Source organism: Pleurodeles waltl, unplaced genomic scaffold, assembly GCF_031143425.1.
Source record: "Pleurodeles waltl isolate 20211129_DDA unplaced genomic scaffold, aPleWal1.hap1.20221129 scaffold_332, whole genome shotgun sequence".
Taxonomy (NCBI): Eukaryota; Metazoa; Chordata; class Amphibia; order Caudata; family Salamandridae; genus Pleurodeles; species Pleurodeles waltl.
This window is the reverse complement of record NW_027150038.1, coordinates 29,746-48,633: the sequence shown is the minus strand read 5'-3', so window position 1 is coordinate 48,633 and position 18,888 is coordinate 29,746. Positions and strand designations below refer to the sequence as shown.

General features: G+C 48.7%; 12 non-coding genes across 12 annotated transcripts; all 12 read left to right on the top strand.

Annotated features, from left to right (window-relative positions):
• The first annotated feature begins 209 nt into the window (after positions 1-209).
• TRNAV-CAC (transfer RNA valine (anticodon CAC)) lies at positions 210-282 on the top strand. Its single transcript has one exon. It is a non-coding gene; the product is annotated as a tRNA-Val (tRNA).
• A 3,040-nt stretch (positions 283-3,322) lies between these two features.
• Positions 3,323-3,394, top strand: TRNAP-AGG (transfer RNA proline (anticodon AGG)). Its single transcript has one exon. It is a non-coding gene; the product is annotated as a tRNA-Pro (tRNA).
• Positions 3,395-3,782: 388 nt separating this feature from the next.
• TRNAV-CAC (transfer RNA valine (anticodon CAC)) lies at positions 3,783-3,855 on the top strand. The gene has a single exon. It is a non-coding gene; the product is annotated as a tRNA-Val (tRNA).
• Positions 3,856-4,165: 310 nt separating this feature from the next.
• Positions 4,166-4,277, top strand: TRNAL-CAA (transfer RNA leucine (anticodon CAA)). The gene is made up of 2 exons: positions 4,166-4,203; positions 4,232-4,277. It is a non-coding gene; the product is annotated as a tRNA-Leu (tRNA).
• Positions 4,278-6,902: 2,625 nt separating this feature from the next.
• TRNAP-AGG (transfer RNA proline (anticodon AGG)) lies at positions 6,903-6,974 on the top strand. Its single transcript has one exon. It is a non-coding gene; the product is annotated as a tRNA-Pro (tRNA).
• A 388-nt stretch (positions 6,975-7,362) lies between these two features.
• On the top strand, positions 7,363-7,435 carry TRNAV-CAC (transfer RNA valine (anticodon CAC)). Its single transcript has one exon. It is a non-coding gene; the product is annotated as a tRNA-Val (tRNA).
• Positions 7,436-10,488: 3,053 nt separating this feature from the next.
• Positions 10,489-10,560, top strand: TRNAP-AGG (transfer RNA proline (anticodon AGG)). Its single transcript has one exon. It is a non-coding gene; the product is annotated as a tRNA-Pro (tRNA).
• Positions 10,561-10,948: 388 nt separating this feature from the next.
• On the top strand, positions 10,949-11,021 carry TRNAV-CAC (transfer RNA valine (anticodon CAC)). Its single transcript has one exon. It is a non-coding gene; the product is annotated as a tRNA-Val (tRNA).
• Positions 11,022-14,074: 3,053 nt separating this feature from the next.
• On the top strand, positions 14,075-14,146 carry TRNAP-AGG (transfer RNA proline (anticodon AGG)). The gene has a single exon. It is a non-coding gene; the product is annotated as a tRNA-Pro (tRNA).
• A 388-nt stretch (positions 14,147-14,534) lies between these two features.
• TRNAV-CAC (transfer RNA valine (anticodon CAC)) lies at positions 14,535-14,607 on the top strand. Its single transcript has one exon. It is a non-coding gene; the product is annotated as a tRNA-Val (tRNA).
• A 3,500-nt stretch (positions 14,608-18,107) lies between these two features.
• On the top strand, positions 18,108-18,180 carry TRNAV-CAC (transfer RNA valine (anticodon CAC)). Its single transcript has one exon. It is a non-coding gene; the product is annotated as a tRNA-Val (tRNA).
• Positions 18,181-18,486: 306 nt separating this feature from the next.
• Positions 18,487-18,598, top strand: TRNAL-CAA (transfer RNA leucine (anticodon CAA)). The gene is made up of 2 exons: positions 18,487-18,524; positions 18,553-18,598. It is a non-coding gene; the product is annotated as a tRNA-Leu (tRNA).
• The last annotated feature ends 290 nt before the right edge of the window (positions 18,599-18,888 follow it).

Below are 18,888 nucleotides of genomic sequence, written 5' to 3'. Positions count from 1 at the left end.
TCCTTCCTGGCATTTAGGCATCAGATATTTGTCTGTCTCTGCCCGCAGCTGTGGGATTTTTCAGGACGTCTGAGTGTATGCATGCTGGCTGACACCGCTGCAATTTTCACACTTACCCCTCGCATTCCGAGCAACTGCTGATAAAGTATAGAGGAAATCGTGCAAACATATGAGGGGAACTGTGCTCCTTCAGTCAAACCAGCAAGCTTGTTTCTGTAGTGTAGTGGTTATCACGTTTGCCTCACACGCGAAAGGTCCCCGGTTCGAGACCGGGCAGAAACACTTGGCAGCAGCAGCTTTTGTGTTTGCTCCCTAAAACCTCAGTCTCTCTCAATGCACACTTAGACAGAAATGACCTTTAAAAACTTGTGACCTGTGTAAAACGTGCTTTACTATTGCAGGACGCTAAAAAGTTATCTGCATCCCTCGGTGGTCGTGCATGTGCATTGTTTCTTGTTCTGTTTTTTTTTTTTTTTCTTGGCCATGTTATATTTTGGGGCCTTTAAAGCTGTGACTTTGATAGGAACATTGCAAGCGGCAAAATCAACAAGTGCAGACTGAAGAGTCCGACCTGCACACTGTTTTGGCTGTCAGGATGGCCGAGTGGTCTGAGGCGCCAGACTCAAGAGAGCTTGATCTTCAGTGAAGCTGAGCCTTCTGGTCTCTTCATGGAGGCGTGGGTTCAAATCCCACTTCTGACAGGTGTATTTTCTTCCCTTAAATCTTGCTCTGCTTGCAGAGCCAGCTCCTCACACCACTATCTTTGGAAGCTGCTGTGGCATGTGAGGAGAAATCCACCAACCCATCGGCTGGGCCCTCAATCAAAATTCTGTGTATTACTGGAAGGGGCGTCTCAGGCACACCTTCTGTTAGAGCTGCACTTTATGACAGTAACTACCATGCTGGTTTCTACTTAAGCAGTTGATTCTATCGTTTGAAGTGAGGCTCTCCTGCCACCTTTTGGGCAAAGAAGACACTGCCCCTGCAACAACACAGGCAGACAAGCTCAAACTAGGTTTCTTGGTTAGGTGGGCGGAGCATATTGGCAATGGTGCCTCCTCGTGACTTGCAATTTACATGAAGAAGACAGAGAGGCAGCTGGGAGTAGGCAGTACCCATGAACCCCTGAACACTGTCTTGCGACTAGCACACAATTCTGAAATGAGGCGGGGGAAAGGAGGTGATTTCCCCATCAAGGGCCATTCCGGGAAATCAGCCACCCTGCGTCTCCCAGGTGAGTGTTTCAGGCCTATGAGCCACTAATATAAATCTCGCCTGATCGAGCCCTGATCGAGCAAGTGTGCTTGAATCCAAGAGGCATGCTCCTCTGGCTCAAGAGCTAGCAGGCCCTTCAGTGCTTCTGGTTGGGAAGTCTAAGGTGCAAGGGTCCATGACTTGCAGCAGGTTACAACTACCAGAAAGGGTCTGCTTTTCACATCAGTGCCCTAGTTCAGCTCACTGGCACAGGGCATTTTGACTACCTCTTGCCTTGCTAGAGACAATCAAAAAATCCTTGACAGAAAACATCAATTGCTATGGCACGCTTAGAGAGAGAGAGCCTCCAAATGGCCCTGCTTTTCGGAAAGACGCTTCAGAAGATGTTTCAAATGACTATGCAGCGGCAGTCTAGTTGGTATAGGGGTATGATTCTCGCTTCGGGTGTGAGAGGACCTCGGTTCAAATCCCAGACAAACCCCTACCTTTATAGGTTCAGTCTGTGTTTTAAACAGGAGTATTTCTGCTTTTCACTCTTGTAAGATGTCATGTTGCAATGCAATACATGCTTTATACTGGCGTCGAGACGGTTCAGCATCATGAAGGTATGCGAGATTTCTTTGCAACTGCTTTTCTGTGCTGGAGCAGCAGTGCTCGTAGGAACATTAAATGCACAGTGCTTCTCCATGGTAATTTCGGGTCCAGTTCTGAAATCACCTCTTGGAATGAAAGTGATCCCAGTTCCTTTCTTCCAAGGGAAGAGATCGTGTTCCGGAAGGCTCAGCTTTGAGCGTCATGAACATTGGCCCTCATCCTTGCATCCCAGTCCAATGCATAGCCACATAAAGCAAGCAGGTGTGTCTGTTTCCATAGTGTGGTGGTTCCAGTACAATGCATAGCCACATGAAGCAAGCCGGCAAGTGTGTCTGTTTGTGTAGTGTAGTGGTTATCATGCGCACCTCACATGCGAAAGGTCCCTGGTTCGAGTCGCTGGGCTTTTTCACAGTATTTGCATTTCCTGCCTCACCTGACAGGCAAGCTGAGATAAAAGAGACTGTGTCTATCCCTCACCATCGTGAGGTACTACGCTCCTGGGGCATCTGTCACAGCTCACCAAGAGGAGTTGCGCCAGCTTACGGCAGTCAGTTGCTCACTGTTTGACCTTTGCAATGAAGCCTGAGCCTACAGCATTCAAACCAGCCAAGGAAGGAAGGTACGAGAGCGAAAATAGCTTTCCTGCCCTCACCAAGAACACACACCTTGAGCAAATAAAGTACCAGACTTACAAGGCCCTATCGCCACCAGAGCATCACTTTTAGTGACGCCCCGGTGGCACTATGCACTGCGCGGTATTTACAAGATGCCGTTCAGCCACTTTTTGTGGCTTAACACCACCTTGTAAATACGGCCCCTTAGCACGCAGCGCGTTCCCTTGAAGGGGCGTGCAATGGGTGTTGTTGGGAGTGTGCCACAGCAACACCATAGCATTTTGATGCTGCTCCAGATTTAGGAGTTGGCGTAAATCTGCGTCAGCGCCAAAATCCAACGCCATCCCAGGGGTGTCGTTAGAGTGGCACACTGAGGAGAAATGTTTTCATTTCTCCTTGTTTTTGCTCTTTCTATGTGTGATGCATTCTGCAGCACACATAGAAGTAAGAGCAAATCACCACTGAAGATTTTTTTTTTGGGCAGGAAGGTGTCCCTTCCTGCACAAAAACAATTTCCCCCTCAACGCAGTCATCCTTGTACCATGGTGCAAGAACGGCTGCGATGGCGCTCAGCAGCTAATTTAGAGCTGGCGCAGGGGGAAGCACAGGGGTGCGCTGTATTCTACTAAATACGGCGCTTCCCTGCATTTTGAAAATGACGGCGCGTGGGGCTTGCAAATTTGGCACAGCGTCGCGCTTAGTCATTTTCTTGTAAATCTGGGCCAAAATGTCTAAAGGATAGAGGCTTTTTATGTCATGTTCGATGAAGACCATGCAAATGACTCTAGTCGTACTGCAGAAGAGAGCACCATGTGCAGTTTCTTGCTTTGGGATGTAGTCTCCCACTCTCTGTCACCAACCCTCCGAGCAGGGTCGGAGCCGTTGCGTTTCTGTGCCCAGGCTCGTTGGTCTAGGGGTATGATTCTCGCTTAGGGTGCGAGAGGTCCCGGGTTCAAATCCCGGACGAGCCCATTTTAGCGGAAAACAATCAAATCCTGCTCAAAATACACAACCCCTCAACATTTCTCATTCCACTCGAAGCATTGTTGCGCAAAACATATTTTTTGCCTCAGGCGAAAAATGGATTACAATGCCTTGGCTTCCTTCCTGCTTGCTCTCAGTGCGCCCTGTGTGATGATTTCACAGGCTCTCCTTCCTGGCATTTAGGTATCAGATATTTGTCTGTCTCTGCCCGCAGCTGTGGGATTTTTCAGGACGTCTGAGTGTATGCATGCTGGCTGACACCGCTGCAATTTTCACACTTACCCCTCGCATTCCGAGCAACTGCTGATAAAGTATAGAGGAAATCGTGCAAACATATGAGGGAAACTGTGCTCCTTCAGTCAAACCAGCAAGCTTGTTTCTGTAGTGTAGTGGTTATCACGTTCGCCTCACACGCGAAAGGTCCCCGGTTCGAGACTGGGCAGAAACACTTGGCAGCAGCAGCAGCTTTTGTGTTTGCTCCCTAAAACCTCAGTCTCTCTCAATGCACACTTAGACAGAAATGACCTTTAAAAACTTGTGACCTGTGTAAAACGTGCTTTACTATTGCAGGACGCTAAAAAGTTATCTGCATCCCTCGGTGGTCGTGCATGTGCATTGTTTCTTGTTCTGTTTTTTTTTTTTTTTCTTGGCCATGTTATATTGTGGGGCCTTTAAAGCTGTGACTTTGATAGGAACATTGCAAGCGGCAAAATCAACAAGTGCAGACTGAAGAGTCCGACCTGCACATTGTTTTGGCTGTCAGGATGGCCGAGTGGTCTAAGGCGCCAGACTCAAGAAAGCTTGATCTTCAGTGAAGCTGAGCCTTCTGGTCTCTTCATGGAGGCGTGGGTTCAAATCCCACTTCTGACAGGTGTATTTTCTTCCCTTAAATCTTGCTCTGCTTGCAGAGCCAGCTCCTCACACCACTATCTTTGGAAGCTGCTGTGGCATGTGAGGAGAAATCCACCAACCCATCGGCTGGGCCCTCAATCAAAATTCTGTGTATTACTGGAAGGGGCGTCTCAGGCACACCTTCTGTTAGAGCTGCACTTTTAGACAGTAACTACCATGCTGGTTTCTACTTAAGCAGTTGATTCTATCGTTTGAAGTGAGGCTCTCCTGCCACCTTTTGGGCAAAGAAGACACTGCCCCTGCAACAACACAGGCAGACAAGTTCAAACTAGGTTTCTTGGTTAGGTGGGCGGAGCATATTGGCAATGGTGCCTCCTCGTGACTTGCAATTTACATGAAGAAGACAGAGAGGCAGCTGGGAGTAGGCAGTACCCATGAACCCCTGAACACTGTCTTGCGACTAGCACACAATTCTGAAATGAGGCGGGGGAAAGGAGGTGATTTCCCCATCAAGGGCCATTCCGGGAAATCAGCCACCCTGCGTCTCCCAGGTGAGTGTTTCAGGCCTATGAGCCACTAATATAAATCTCGCCTGATCGAGCCTGATTGAGCGCTGATCAAGCAAGTGTGCTTGAATCCAAGAGGCATGCTCCTCTGGCTCAAGAGCTAGCAGGCCCTTCAGTGCTTCTGGTTGGGAAGTCTAAGGTGCAAGGGTCCATGACTTGCAGCAGGTTACAACTACCAGAAAGGGTCTGCTTTCCACATCAGTGCCCTAGTTCAGCTCACTGGCACAGGGCATTTTGACTACCTCTTGCCTTGCTAGAGACAAACAAAAAATCCTTGACAGAAAACATCAATTGCTATGGCACGCTTAGAGAGAGAGAGCCTCCAAATGGCCCTGCTTTTCGGAAAGACGCTTCAGAAGATGTTTCAAATGACTATGCAGCGGCAGTCTAGTTGGTATAGGGGTATGATTCTCGCTGTGAGAGGACCTCGGTTCAAATCCCAGACAAACCCCTACCTTTATAGGTTCAGTCTGTGTTTTAAACAGGAGTATTTCTGCTTTTCACTCTTGTAAGATGTCATGTTGCAATGCAATACATGCTTTATACTGGCGTCGAGACGGTTCAGCATCATGAAGGTATGCGAGATTTCTTTGCAACTGCTTTTCTGTGCTGGAGCAGCAGTGCTCGTAGGAACATTAAATGCACAGTGCTTCTCCATGGTAATTTCGGGTCCAGTTCTGAAATCACCTCTTGGAATGAAAGTGATCCCAGTTCCTTTCTTCCAAGGGAAGAGATCGTGTTCCGGAAGGCTCAGCTTTGAGCGTCATGAACATTGGCCCTCATCCTTGCATCCCAGTCCAATGCATAGCCACATAAAGCAAGCAGGTGTGTCTGTTTCCATAGTGTGGTGGTTCCAGTACAATGCATAGCCACATGAAGCAAGCCGGCAAGTGTGTCTGTTTGTGTAGTGTAGTGGTTATCATGCGCACCTCACATGCGAAAGGTCCCTGGTTTGAGTCGCTGGGCTTTTTCACAGTATTTGCATTTCCTGCCTCACCTGACAGGCAAGCTGAGATAAAAGAGACTGTGTCTATCCCTCACCATCGTGAGGTACTACGCTCCTGGGGCATCTGTCACAGCTCACCAAGAGGAGTTGCGCCAGCTTACGGTAGTCAGTTGCTCACTGTTTGACCTTTGCAATGAAGCCTGAGCCTACAGCATTCAAACCAGCCAAGGAAGGAAGGTACGAGAGCGAAAATAGCTTTCCTGCCCTCACCAAGAACACACACCTTGAGCAAATAAAGTGCCAGACTTACAAGGTCCTATCGCCACCAGAGCATCACTTTTAGTGACGCCCCGGTGGCACTATGCACTGCGCGGTATTTACAAGATGGCGTTCAGCCACTTTTTGTGGCTTAACACCACCTTGTAAATACGGCCCCTTAGCACGCAGCGCGTTCCCTGGAAGGGGCGTGCAATGGTTGTTGTTGGGAGTGTGCCACAGCAACACCATAGCATTTTGATGCTGCTCCAGATTTAGGAGTTGGCGTAAATCTGCGTCAGCGCCAAAATCCAACGCCATCCCAGGGGTGTCGTTAGAGTGGCACACTGAGGAGAAATGTTTTCATTTCTCCTTGTTTTTGCTCTTTCTATGTGTGATGCATTCTGCAGCACACATAGAAGTAAGAGCAAATCACCATTGAAGATTTTTTTTTTGGGCAGGAAGGTGTCCCTTCCTGCACAAAAACAATTCCCCCCTCAACGCAGTCATCCTTGTACCATGGTGCAAGAACGGCTGCGTTGGCGCTCAGCAGCTAATTTAGAGCTGGCGCAGGGGGAAGCACAGGGGTGCGCTGTATTCTACTAAATACGGCGCTTCCCTGCATTTTGAAAATGACGGCGCGTGGGGCTTGCAAATTTGGCACAGCGTCGCGCTTAGTCATTTTCTTGTAAATCTGGGCCAAAATGTCTAAAGGATAGAGGCTTTTTATGTCATGTTCGATGAAGACCATGCAAATGACTCTAGTCGTACTGCAGAAGAGAGCACCATGTGCAGTTTCTTGCTTTGGGATGTAGTCTCCCACTCTCTGTCACCAACCCTCCGAGCAGGGTCGGAGCCGTTGCGTTTCTGTGCCCAGGCTCGTTGGTCTAGGGGTATGATTCTCGCTTAGGGTGCGAGAGGTCCCGGGTTCAAATCCCGGACGAGCCCATTTTAGCGGAAAACAATCAAATCCTGCTCAAAATACACAACCCCTCAACATTTCTCATTCCACTCGAAGCATTGTTGCGCAAAACATATTTTTTGCCTCAGGCGAAAAATGGATTACAATGCCTTGGCTTCCTTCCTGCTTGCTCTCAGTGCGCCCTGTGTGATGATTTCACAGGCTCTCCTTCCAGGCATTTAGGCATCAGATATTTGTCTGTCTCTGCCCGCAGCTGTGGGATTTTTCAGGACGTCTGAGTGTATGCATGCTGGCTGACACCGCTGCAATTTTCACACTTACCCCTCGCATTCCGAGCAACTGCTGATAAAGTATAGAGGAAATCGTGCAAACATATGAGGGGAACTGTGCTCCTTCAGTCAAACCAGCAAGCTTGTTTCTGTAGTGTAGTGGTTATCACTTTCGCCTCACACGCGAAAGGTCCCCGCTTCGAGACCGGGCAGAAACACTTGGCAGCAGCAGCAGCTTTTGTGTTTGCTCCCTAAAACCTCAGTCTCTCTCAATGCACACTTAGACAGAAATGACCTTTAAAAACTTGTGACCTGTGTAAAACGTGCTTTACTATTGCAGGACGCTAAAAAGTTATCTGCATCCCTCGGTGGTCGTGCATGTGCATTGTTTCTTGTTCTGTTTTTTTTTTTTTTTCTTGGCCATGTTATATTGTGGGGCCTTTAAAGCTGTGACTTTGATAGGAACATTGCAAGCGGCAAAATCAACAAGTGCAGACTGAAGAGTCCGACCTGCACACTGTTTTGGCTGTCAGGATGGCCGAGTGGTCTAAGGCGCCACACTCAAGAGAGCTTGATCTTCAGTGAAGCTGAGCCTTCTGGTCTCTTCATGGAGGCGTGGGTTCAAATCCCACTTCTGACAGGTGTATTTTCTTCCCTTAAATCTTGCTCTGCTTGCAGAGCCAGCTCCTCACACCACTATCTTTGGAAGCTGCTGTGGCATGTGAGGAGAAATCCACCAACCCATCGGCTGGGCCCTCAATCAAAATTCTGTGTATTACTGGAAGGGGCGTCTCAGGCACACCTTCTGTTAGAGCTGCACTTTATGACAGTAACTACCATGCTGGTTTCTACTTAAGCAGTTGATTCTATCGTTTGAAGTGAGGCTCTCCTGCCACCTTTTGGGCAAAGAAGACACTGCCCCTGCAACAACACAGGCAGACAAGCTCAAACTAGGTTTCTTGGTTAGGTGGGCGGAGCATATTGGCAATGGTGCCTCCTCGTGACTTGCAATTTACATGAAGAAGACAGAGAGGCAGCTGGGAGTAGGCAGTACCCATGAACCCCTGAACACTGTCTTGCGACTAGCACACAATTCTGAAATGAGGCGTGGGAAAGGAGGTGATTTCCCCATCAAGGGCCATTCCGGGAAATCAGCCACCCTGCGACTCCCAGGTGAGTGTTTCAGGCCTATGAGCCACTAATATAAATCTCGCCTGATCGAGCCTAATTGAGCGCTGATCGAGCAAGTGTGCTTGAATCCAAGAGGCATGCTCCTCTGGCTCAAGAGCTAGCAGGCCCTTCAGTGCTTCTGGTTGGGAAGTCTAAGGTGCAAGGGTCCATGACTTGCAGCAGGTTACAACTACCAGAAAGGGTCTGCTTTTCACATCAGTGCCCTAGTTCAGCTCATTGGCACAGGGCATTTTGACTACCTCTTGCCTTGCTAGAGACAAACAAAAAATCCTTGACAGAAAACATCAATTGCTATGGCACGCTTAGAGAGAGAGAGCCTCCAAATGGCCCTGCTTTTCGGAAAGACGCTTCAGAAGATGTTTCAAATGACTATGCAGCGGCAGTCTAGTTGGTATAGGGGTATGGTTCTCGCTTCGGGTGTGAGAGGACCTCGGTTCAAATCCCAGACAAACCCCTACCTTTATAGGTTCAGTCTGTGTTTTAAACAGGAGTATTTATGCTTTTCACTCTTGTAAGATGTCATGTTGCAATGCAATACATGCTTTATACTGGCGTCGAGACGGTTCAGCATCATGAAGGTATGCGAGATTTCTTTGCAACTGCTTTTCTGTGCTGGAGCAGCAGTGCTCGTAGGAACATTAAATGCACAGTGCTTCTCCATGGTAATTTCGGGTCCAGTTCTGAAATCACCTCTTGGAATGAAAGTGATCCCAGTTCCTTTCTTCCAAGGGAAGAGATCGTGTTCCGGAAGGCTCAGCTTTGAGCGTCATGAACATTGGCCCTCATCCTTGCATCCCAGTCCAATGCATAGCCACATAAAGCAAGCAGGTGTGTCTGTTTCCATAGTGTGGTGGTTCCAGTACAATGCATAGCCACATGAAGCAAGCCGGCAAGTGTGTCTGTTTGTGTAGTGTAGTGGTTATCATGCGCACCTCACATGCGAAAGGTCCCTGGTTCGAGTCGCTGGGCTTTTTCACAGTATTTGCATTTCCTGCCTCACCTGACAGGCAAGCTGAGATAAAAGAGACTGTGTCTATCCCTCACCATCGTGAGGTACTACGCTCCTGGGGCATCTGTCACAGCTCACCAAGAGGAGTTGCGCCAGCTTACGGCAGTCAGTTGCTCACTGTTTGACCTTTGCAATGAAGCCTGAGCCTACAGCATTCAAACCAGCCAAGGAAGGAAGGTACGAGAGCGAAAATAGCTTTCCTGCCCTCACCAAGAACACACACCTTGAGCAAATAAAGTACCAGACTTACAAGGCCCTATCGCCACCAGAGCATCACTTTTAGTGACGCCCCGGTGGCACTATGCACTGCGCGGTATTTACAAGATGGCGTTCAGCCACTTTTTGTGGCTTAACACCACCTTGTAAATACGGCCCCTTAGCACGCAGCGCGTTCCCTGGAAGGGGCGTGCAATGGGTGTTGTTGGGAGTGTGCCACAGCAACACCATAGCATTTTGATGCTGCTCCAGATTTAGGAGTTGGCGTAAATCTGCGTCAGCGCCAAAATCCAACGCCATCCCAGGGGTGTCGTTAGAGTGGCACACTGAGGAGAAATGTTTTCATTTCTCCTTGTTTTTGCTCTTTCTATGTGTGATGCATTCTGCAGCACACATAGAAGTAAGAGCAAATCACCATTGAAGATTTTTTTTTTGGGCAGGAAGGTGTCCCTTCCTGCACAAAAACAATTTCCCCCTCAACGCAGTCATCCTTGTACCATGGTGCAAGAACGGCTGCGTTGGCGCTCAGCAGCTAATTTAGAGCTGGCGCAGGGGGAAGCACAGGGGTGCGCTGTATTCTACTAAATACGGCGCTTCCCTGCATTTTGAAAATGACGGCGCGTGGGGCTTGCAAATTTGGCACAGCGTCGCGCTTAGTCATTTTCTTGTAAATCTGGGCCAAAATGTCTAAAGGATAGAGGCTTTTTATGTCATGTTCGATGAAGACCATGCAAATGACTCTAGTCGTACTGCAGAAGAGAGCACCATGTGCAGTTTCTTGCTTTGGGATGTAGTCTCCCACTCTCTGTCACCAACCCTCCGAGCAGGGTCGGAGCCGTTGCGTTTCTGTGCCCAGGCTCGTTGGTCTAGGGGTATGATTCTCGCTTAGGGTGCGAGAGCTCCCGGGTTCAAATCCCGGACGAGCCCATTTTAGCGGAAAACAATCAAATCCTGCTCAAAATACACAACCCCTCAACATTTCTCATTCCACTCGAAGCATTGTTGCGCAAAACATATTTTTTGCCTCAGGCGAAAAATGGATTACAATGCCTTGGCTTCCTTCCTGCTTGCTCTCAGTGCGCCCTGTGTGATGATTTCACAGGCTCTCCTTCCTGGCATTTAGGCATCAGATATTTGTCTGTCTCTGCCCGCAGCTGTGGGATTTTTCAGGACGTCTGAGTGTATGCATGCTGGCTGACACCGCTGCAATTTTCACACTTACCCCTCGCATTCCGAGCAACTGCTGATAAAGTATAGAGGAAATCGTGCAAACATATGAGGGGAACTGTGCTCCTTCAGTCAAACCAGCAAGCTTGTTTCTGTAGTGTAGTGGTTATCACGTTCGCCTCACACGCGAAAGGTCCCCGCTTCGAGACCGGGCAGAAACACTTGGCAGCAGCAGCAGCTTTTGTGTTTGCTCCCTAAAACCTCAGTCTCTCTCAGTGCACACTTAGACAGAAATGACCTTTAAAAACTTGTGACCTGTGTAAAACGTGCTTTACTATTGCAGGACGCTAAAAAGTTATCTGCATCCCTCGGTGGTCGTGCATGTGCATTGTTTCTTGTTCTGTTTTTTTTTTTTTTTCTTGGCCATGTTATATTGTGGGGCCTTTAAAGCTGTGACTTTGATAGGAACATTGCAAGCGGCAAAATCAACAAGTGCAGACTGAAGAGTCCGACCTGCACACTGTTTTGGCTGTCAGGATGGCCGAGTGGTCTAAGGCGCCACACTCAAGAGAGCTTGATCTTCAGTGAAGCTGAGCCGTCTGGTCTCTTCATGGAGGCGTGGGTTCAAATCCCACTTCTGACAGGTGTATTTTCTTCCCTTAAATCTTGCTCTGCTTGCAGAGCCAGCTCCTCACACCACTATCTTTGGAAGCTGCTGTGGCATGTGAGGAGAAATCCACCAACCCATCGGCTGGGCCCTCAATCAAAATTCTGTGTATTACTGGAAGGGGCGTCTCAGGCACACCTTCTGTTAGAGCTGCACTTTATGACAGTAACTACCATGCTGGTTTCTACTTAAGCAGTTGATTCTATCGTTTGAAGTGAGGCTCTCCTGCCACCTTTTGGGCAAAGAAGACACTGCCCCTGCAACAACACAGGCAGACAAGCTCAAACTAGGTTTCTTGGTTAGGTGGGCGGAGCATATTGGCAATGGTGCCTCCTCGTGACTTGCAATTTACATGAAGAAGACAGAGAGGCAGCTGGGAGTAGGCAGTACCCATGAACCCCTGAACACTGTCTTGCGACTAGCACACAATTCTGAAATGAGGCGGGGGAAAGGAGGTGATTTCCCCATCAAGGGCCATTCCGGGAAATCAGCCACCCTGCGTCTCCCAGGTGAGTGTTTCAGGCCTATGAGCCACTAATATAAATCTCGCCTGATCGAGCCTAATTGAGCGCTGATCGAGCAAGTGTGCTTGAATCCAAGAGGCATGCTCCTCTGGCTCAAGAGCTAGCAGGCCCTTCAGTGCTTCTGGTTGGGAAGTCTAAGGTGCAAGGGTCCATGACTTGCAGCAGGTTACAACTACCAGAAAGGGTCTGCTTTTCACATCAGTGCCCTAGTTCAGCTCACTGGCACAGGGCATTTTGACTACCTCTTGCCTTGCTAGAGACAAACAAAAAATCCTTGACAGAAAACATCAATTGCTATGGCACGCTTAGAGAGAGAGAGCCTCCAAATGGCCCTGCTTTTCGGAAAGACGCTTCAGAAGATGTTTCAAATGACTATGCAGCGGCAGTCTAGTTGGTATAGGGGTATGGTTCTCGCTTCGGGTGTGAGAGGACCTTGGTTCAAATCCCAGACAAACCCCTACCTTTATAGGTTCAGTCTGTGTTTTAAACAGGAGTATTTCTGCTTTTCACTCTTGTAAGATGTCATGTTGCAATGCAATACATGCTTTATACTGGCGTCGAGACGGTTCAGCATCATGAAGGTATGCGAGATTTCTTTGCAACTGCTTTTCTGTGCTGGAGCAGCAGTGCTCGTAGGAACATTAAATGCACAGTGCTTCTCCATGGTAATTTCGGGTCCAGTTCTGAAATCACCTCTTGGAATGAAAGTGATCCCAGTTCCTTTCTTCCAAGGGAAGAGATCGTGTTCCGGAAGGCTCAGCTTTGAGCGTCATGAACATTGGCCCTCATCCTTGCATCCCAGTCCAATGCATAGCCACATAAAGCAAGCAGGTGTGTCTGTTTCCATAGTGTGGTGGTTCCAGTACAATGCATAGCCACATGAAGCAAGCCGGCAAGTGTGTCTGTTTGTGTAGTGTAGTGGTTCTCATGCGCACCTCACATGCGAAAGGTCCCTGGTTCGAGTCGCTGGGCTTTTTCACAGTATTTGCATTTCCTGCCTCACCTGACAGGCAAGCTGAGATAAAAGAGACTGTGTCTATCCCTCACCATCGTGAGGTACTACGCTCCTGGGGCATCTGTCACAGCTCACCAAGAGGAGTTGCGCCAGCTTACGGCAGTCAGTTGCTCACTGTTTGACCTTTGCAATGAAGCCTGAGCCTACAGCATTCAAACCAGCCAAGGAAGGAAGGTACGAGAGCGAAAATAGCTTTCCTGCCCTCACCAAGAACACACACCTTGAGCAAATAAAGTACCAGACTTACAAGGCCCTATCGCCACCAGAGCATCACTTTTAGTGACGCCCCGGTGGCACTATGCACTGCGCGGTATTTACAAGATGGCGTTCAGCCACTTTTTGTGGCTTAACACCACCTTGTAAATACGGCCCCTTAGCACGCAGCGCGTTCCCTGGAAGGGGCGTGCAATGGGTGTTGTTGGGAGTGTGCCACAGCAACACCATAGCATTTTGATGCTGCTCCAGATTTAGGAGTTGGCGTAAATCTGCGTCAGCGCCAAAATCCAACGCCATCCCAGGGGTGTCGTTAGAGTGGCACACTGAGGAGAAATGTTTTCATTTCTCCTTGTTTTTGCTCTTTCTATGTGTGATGCATTCTGCAGCACACATAGAAGTAAGAGCAAATCACCATTGAAGATTTTTTTTTTGGGCAGGAAGGTGTCCCTTCCTGCACAAAAACAATTTCCCCCTCAACGCAGTCATCCTTGTACCATGGTGCAAGAACGGCTGCGTTGGCGCTCAGCAGCTAATTTAGAGCTGGCGCAGGGGGAAGCACAGGGGTGCGCTGTATTCTACTAAATACGGCGCTTCCCTGCATTTTGAAAATGACGGCGCGTGGGGCTTGCAAATTTGGCACAGCGTCGCGCTTAGTCATTTTCTTGTAAATCTGGGCCAAAATGTCTAAAGGATAGAGGCTTTTTATGTCATGTTCGATGAAGACCATGCAAATGACTCTAGTCGTACTGCAGAAGAGAGCACCATGTGCAGTTTCTTGCTTTGGGATGTAGTCTCCCACTCTCTGTCACCAACCCTCCGAGCAGGGTCGGAGCCGTTGCATTTCTGTGCCAAGGCTCGTTGGTCTAGGGGTATGATTCTCGCTTAGGGTGCGAGAGGTCCCGGGTTCAAATCCCGGACGAGCCCATTTTAGCGGAAAACAATCAAATCCTGCTCAAAATACACAACCCCTCAACATTTCTCATTCCACTCGAAGCATTGTTGCGCAAAACATATTTTTTGCCTCAGGCGAAAAATGGATTACAATGCCTTGGCTTCCTTCCTGCTTGCTCTCAGTGCGCCCTGTGTGATGATTTCACAGGCTCTCCTTCCTGGCATTTAGGCATCAGATATTTGTCTGTCTCTGCCCGCAGCTGTGGGATTTTTCAGGACGTCTGAGTGTATGCATGCTGGCTGACACCGCTGCAATTTTCACACTTACCCCTCGCATTCCGAGCAACTGCTGATAAAGTATAGAGGAAATCGTGCAAACATATGAGGGGAACTGTGCTCCTTCAGTCAAACCAGCAAGCTTGTTTCTGTAGTGTAGTGGTTATCACGTTTGCCTCACACGCGAAAGGTCCCCGGTTCGAGACCGGGCAGAAACACTTGGCAGCAGCAGCTTTTGTGTTTGCTCCCTAAAACCTCAGTCTCTCTCAATGCACACTTAGACAGAAATGACCTTTAAAAACTTGTGACCTGTGTAAAACGTGCTTTACTATTGCAGGACGCTAAAAAGTTATCTGCATCCCTCGGTGGTCGTGCATGTGCATTGTTTCTTGTTCTGTTTTTTTTTTTTTTTCTTGGCCATGTTATATTGTGGGGCCTTTAAAGCTGTGACTTTGATAGGAACATTGCAAGCGGCAAAATCAACAAGTGCAGACTGAAGAGTCCGACCTGCACACTGTTTTGGCTGTCAGGATGGCCGAGTGGTCTAAGGCGCCACACTCAAGAGAGCTTGATCTTCAGTGAAGCTGAGCCTTCTGGTCTCTTCATGGAGGCGTGGTTTCAAATCCCACTTCTGACAGGTGTATTTTCTTCCCTTAAATCTTGCTCTGCTTGCAGAGCCAGCTCCTCACACCACTATCTTTGGAAGCTGCTGTGGCATGTGAGGAGAAATCCACCAACCCATCGGCTGGGCCCTCAATCAAAATTCTGTGTATTACTGGAAGGGGCGTCTCAGGCACACCTTCTGTTAGAGCTGCACTTTTAGACAGTAACTACCATGCTGGTTTCTACTTAAGCAGTTGATTCTATCGTTTGAAGTGAGGCTCTCCTGCCACCTTTTGGGCAAAGAAGACACTGCCCCTGCAACAACACAGGCAGACAAGCTCAAACTAGGTTTCTTGGTTAGGTGGGCGGAGCATATTGGCAATGGTGCCTCCTCGTGACTTGCAATTTACATGAAGAAGACAGAGAGGCAGCTGGGAGAAGGCAGTACCCATGAACCCCTGAACACTGTCTTGCGACTAGCACACAATTCTGAAATGAGGCGGGGGAAAGGAGGTGATTTCCCCATCAAGGGCCATTCCGGGAAATCAGCCACCCTGCGTCTCCCAGGTGAGTGTTTCAGGCCTATGAGCCACTAATATAAATCTCGCCTGATCGAGCGCTGATCGAGCAAGTGTGCTTGAATCCAAGAGGCATGCTCCTCTGGCTCAATAGCTAGCAGGCCCTTCAGTGCTTCTGGTTGGGAAGTCTAAGGTGCAAGGGTCCATGACTTGCAGCGGGTTACAACTAGCAGAAAGGGTCTGCTTTTCACATCAGTGCCCTAGTTCAGCTCACTGGCACAGGGCATTTTGACTACCTCTTGCCTTGCTAGAGACAAACAAAAAATCCTTGACAGAAAACATCAATTGCTATGGCACGCTTAGAGAGAGAGAGCCTCCAAATGGCCCTGCTTTTCGGAAAGACGCTTCAGAAGATGTTTCAAATGACTATGCAGCGGCAGTCTAGTTGGTATAGGGGTATGATTCTCGCTTCGGGTGTGAGAGGACCTCGGTTCAAATCCCCGACAAACCCCTACCTTTATAGGTTCAGTCTGTGTTTTAAACAGGAGTATTTCTGCTTTTCACTCTTGTAAGATGTCATGTTGCAATGCAATACATGCTTTATACTGGCGTCGAGACCGTTCAGAATCATGAAGGTATGCGAGATTTCTTTGCAACTGCTTTTCTGTGCTGGAGCAGCAGTGCTCGTAGGAACATTAAATGCACAGTGCTTCTCCATGGTAATTTCGGGTCCAGTTCTGAAATCACCTCTTGGAATGAAAGTGATCCCAGTTCCTTTCTTCCAAGGGAAGAGATCGTGTTCCGGAAGGCTCAGCTTTGAGCGTCATGAACATTGGCCCTCATCCTTGCATCCCAGTCCAATGCATAGCCACATAAAGCAAGCAGGTGTGTCTGTTTCCATAGTGTGGTGGTTCCAGTACAATGCATAGCCACATGAAGCAAGCTGGCAAGTGTGTCTGTTTGTCTAGTGTAGTGGTTATCATGCGCACCTCACATGCGAAAGGTCCCTGGTTCGAGACGCTGGGCTTTTTCACAGTATTTGCATTTCCTGCCTCACCTGACAGGCAAGCTGAGATAAAAGAGACTGTGTCTATCCCTCACCATCGTGAGGTACTACGCTCCTGGGGCATCTGTCACAGCTCACCAAGAGGAGTTGCGCCAGCTTACGGCAGTCAGTTGCTCACTGTTTGACCTTTGCAATGAAGCCTGAGCCTACAGCATTCAAGCCAGCCAAGGAAGGAAGGTACGAGAGCGAAAATAGCTTTCCTGCCCTCACCAAGAACACACACCTTGAGCAACTAAAGTGCCAGACTTACAAGGCCCTATCGCCACCGGAGCATCACTTTTAGTGACGCCCCGGTGGCACTATGCACTGCGCGGTATTTACAAGATGGCGTTCAGCCACTTTTTGTGGCTTAACACCACCTTGTAAATACGGCCCCTTAGCACGCAGCGCGTTCCCTGGAAGGGGCGTGCAATGGGTGTTGTTGGGAGTGTGCCACAGCAACACCATAGCATTTTGATACTGCTCCAGATTTAGGAGTTGGCGTAAATCTGCGTCAGCACCAAAATCCAACGCCATCCCAGGGGTGTCGTTAGAGTGGCGCACTGAGGAGAAATGTTTTCATTTCTCCTTGTTTTTGCTCTTTCTATGTGTGATGCATTCTGCAGCACACATAGAAGTAAGAGCAAATCACCATTGAAGATTTTTTTTTTGGGCAGGAAGGTGTCCCTTCCTGCACAAAAACAATTTCCCCCTCAACGCAGTCATCCTTGTACCATGGTGCAAGAACGGCTGCGTTGGCGCTCAGCAGCTAATTTAGAGCTGGCGCAGGGGGAAGCACAGGGGTGCGCTGTATTCTACTAAATACGGCGCTTCCCTGCATTTTGAAAATGACGGCGCGTGGGGCTTGCAAATTTGGCACAGCGTCGCGCTTAGTCATTTTCTTGTAAATCTGGGCCAAAATGTCTAAAGGATAGAGGCTTTTTATGTCATGTTCGATGAAGACCATGCAAATGACTCTAGTCGTACTGCAGAAGAGAGCACCATGTGCAGTTTCTTGCTTTGGGATGTAGTCTCCCACTCTCTGTCACCAACCCTCCGAGCAGGGTCGGAGCCGTTGCATTTCTGTGCCCAGGCTCGTTGGTCTAGGGGTATGATTCTCGCTTAGGGTGCGAGAGGTCCCAGGTTCAAATCCCGGACAAGCCCATTTTAGCGGAAAACAATCAAATCCTGCTCAAAATACACAACCCCTCAACATTTCTCATTCCACTCGAAGCATTGTTGCGCAAAACATATTTTTTGCCTCAGGCGAAAAATGGATTACAATGCCTTGGCTTCCTTCCTGCTTGCTCTCAGTGCGCCCTGTGTGATGATTTCACAGGCTCTCCTTCCTGGCATTTAGGCATCAGATATTTGTCTGTCTCTGCCCGCAGCTGTGGGATTTTTCAGGACGTCTGAGTGTATGCATGCTGGCTGACACCGCTGCAATTTTCACACTTACCCCTCGCATTCCAAGCAACTGCTGATAAAGTATAGAGGAAATCGTGCAAACATATGAGGGGAACTGTGCTCCTTCAGTCAAACCAGCAAGCTTGTTTCTGTAGTGTAGTGGTTATCACGTTCGCCTCACACGCGAAAGGTCCCCGGTTCGAGACCGGGCAGAAACACTTGGCAGCAGCAGCTTTTGTGTTTGCTCCCTAAAACCTCAGTCTCTCTCAATGCACACTTAGACAGAAATGACCTTTAAAAACTTGTGACCTGTGTAAAACGTGCTTTACTATTGCAGGACGCTAAAAAGTTATCTGCATCCCTCGGTGGTCGTGCATGTGCATTGTTTCTTGTTCTGTTTTATTTTTTTTTCTTGGCCATGTTATATTGTGGGGCCTTTAAAGCTGTGACTTTGATAGGAACATTGCAAGCGGCAAAATCAACAAGTGCAGACTGAAGAGTCCGACCTGCACACTGTTTCGGCTGTCAGGATGGCCGAGTGGTCTAAGGCGCCAGACTCAAGAGAGCTTGATCTTCAGTGAAGCTGAGCCTTCTGGTCTCTTCATGGAGGCGTGGGTTCAAATCCCACTTCTGACAGGTGTATTTTCTTCCCTTAAATCTTGCTCTGCTTGCAGAGCCAGCTCCTCACACCACTATCTTTGGAAGCTGCTGTGGCATGTGAGGAGAAATCCACCAACCCATCGGCTGGGCCCTCAATCAAAATTCTGTGTATTACTGGAAGGGGCGTCTCAGGCACACCTTCTGTTAGAGCTGCACTCTATGACAGTAACTACCATGCTGGTTTCTACTTAAGCAGTTGATTCTATCGTTTGAAGTGAGGCTCTCCTGCCACCTTTTGGGCAAAGAAGACACTGCCCCTGCAACAA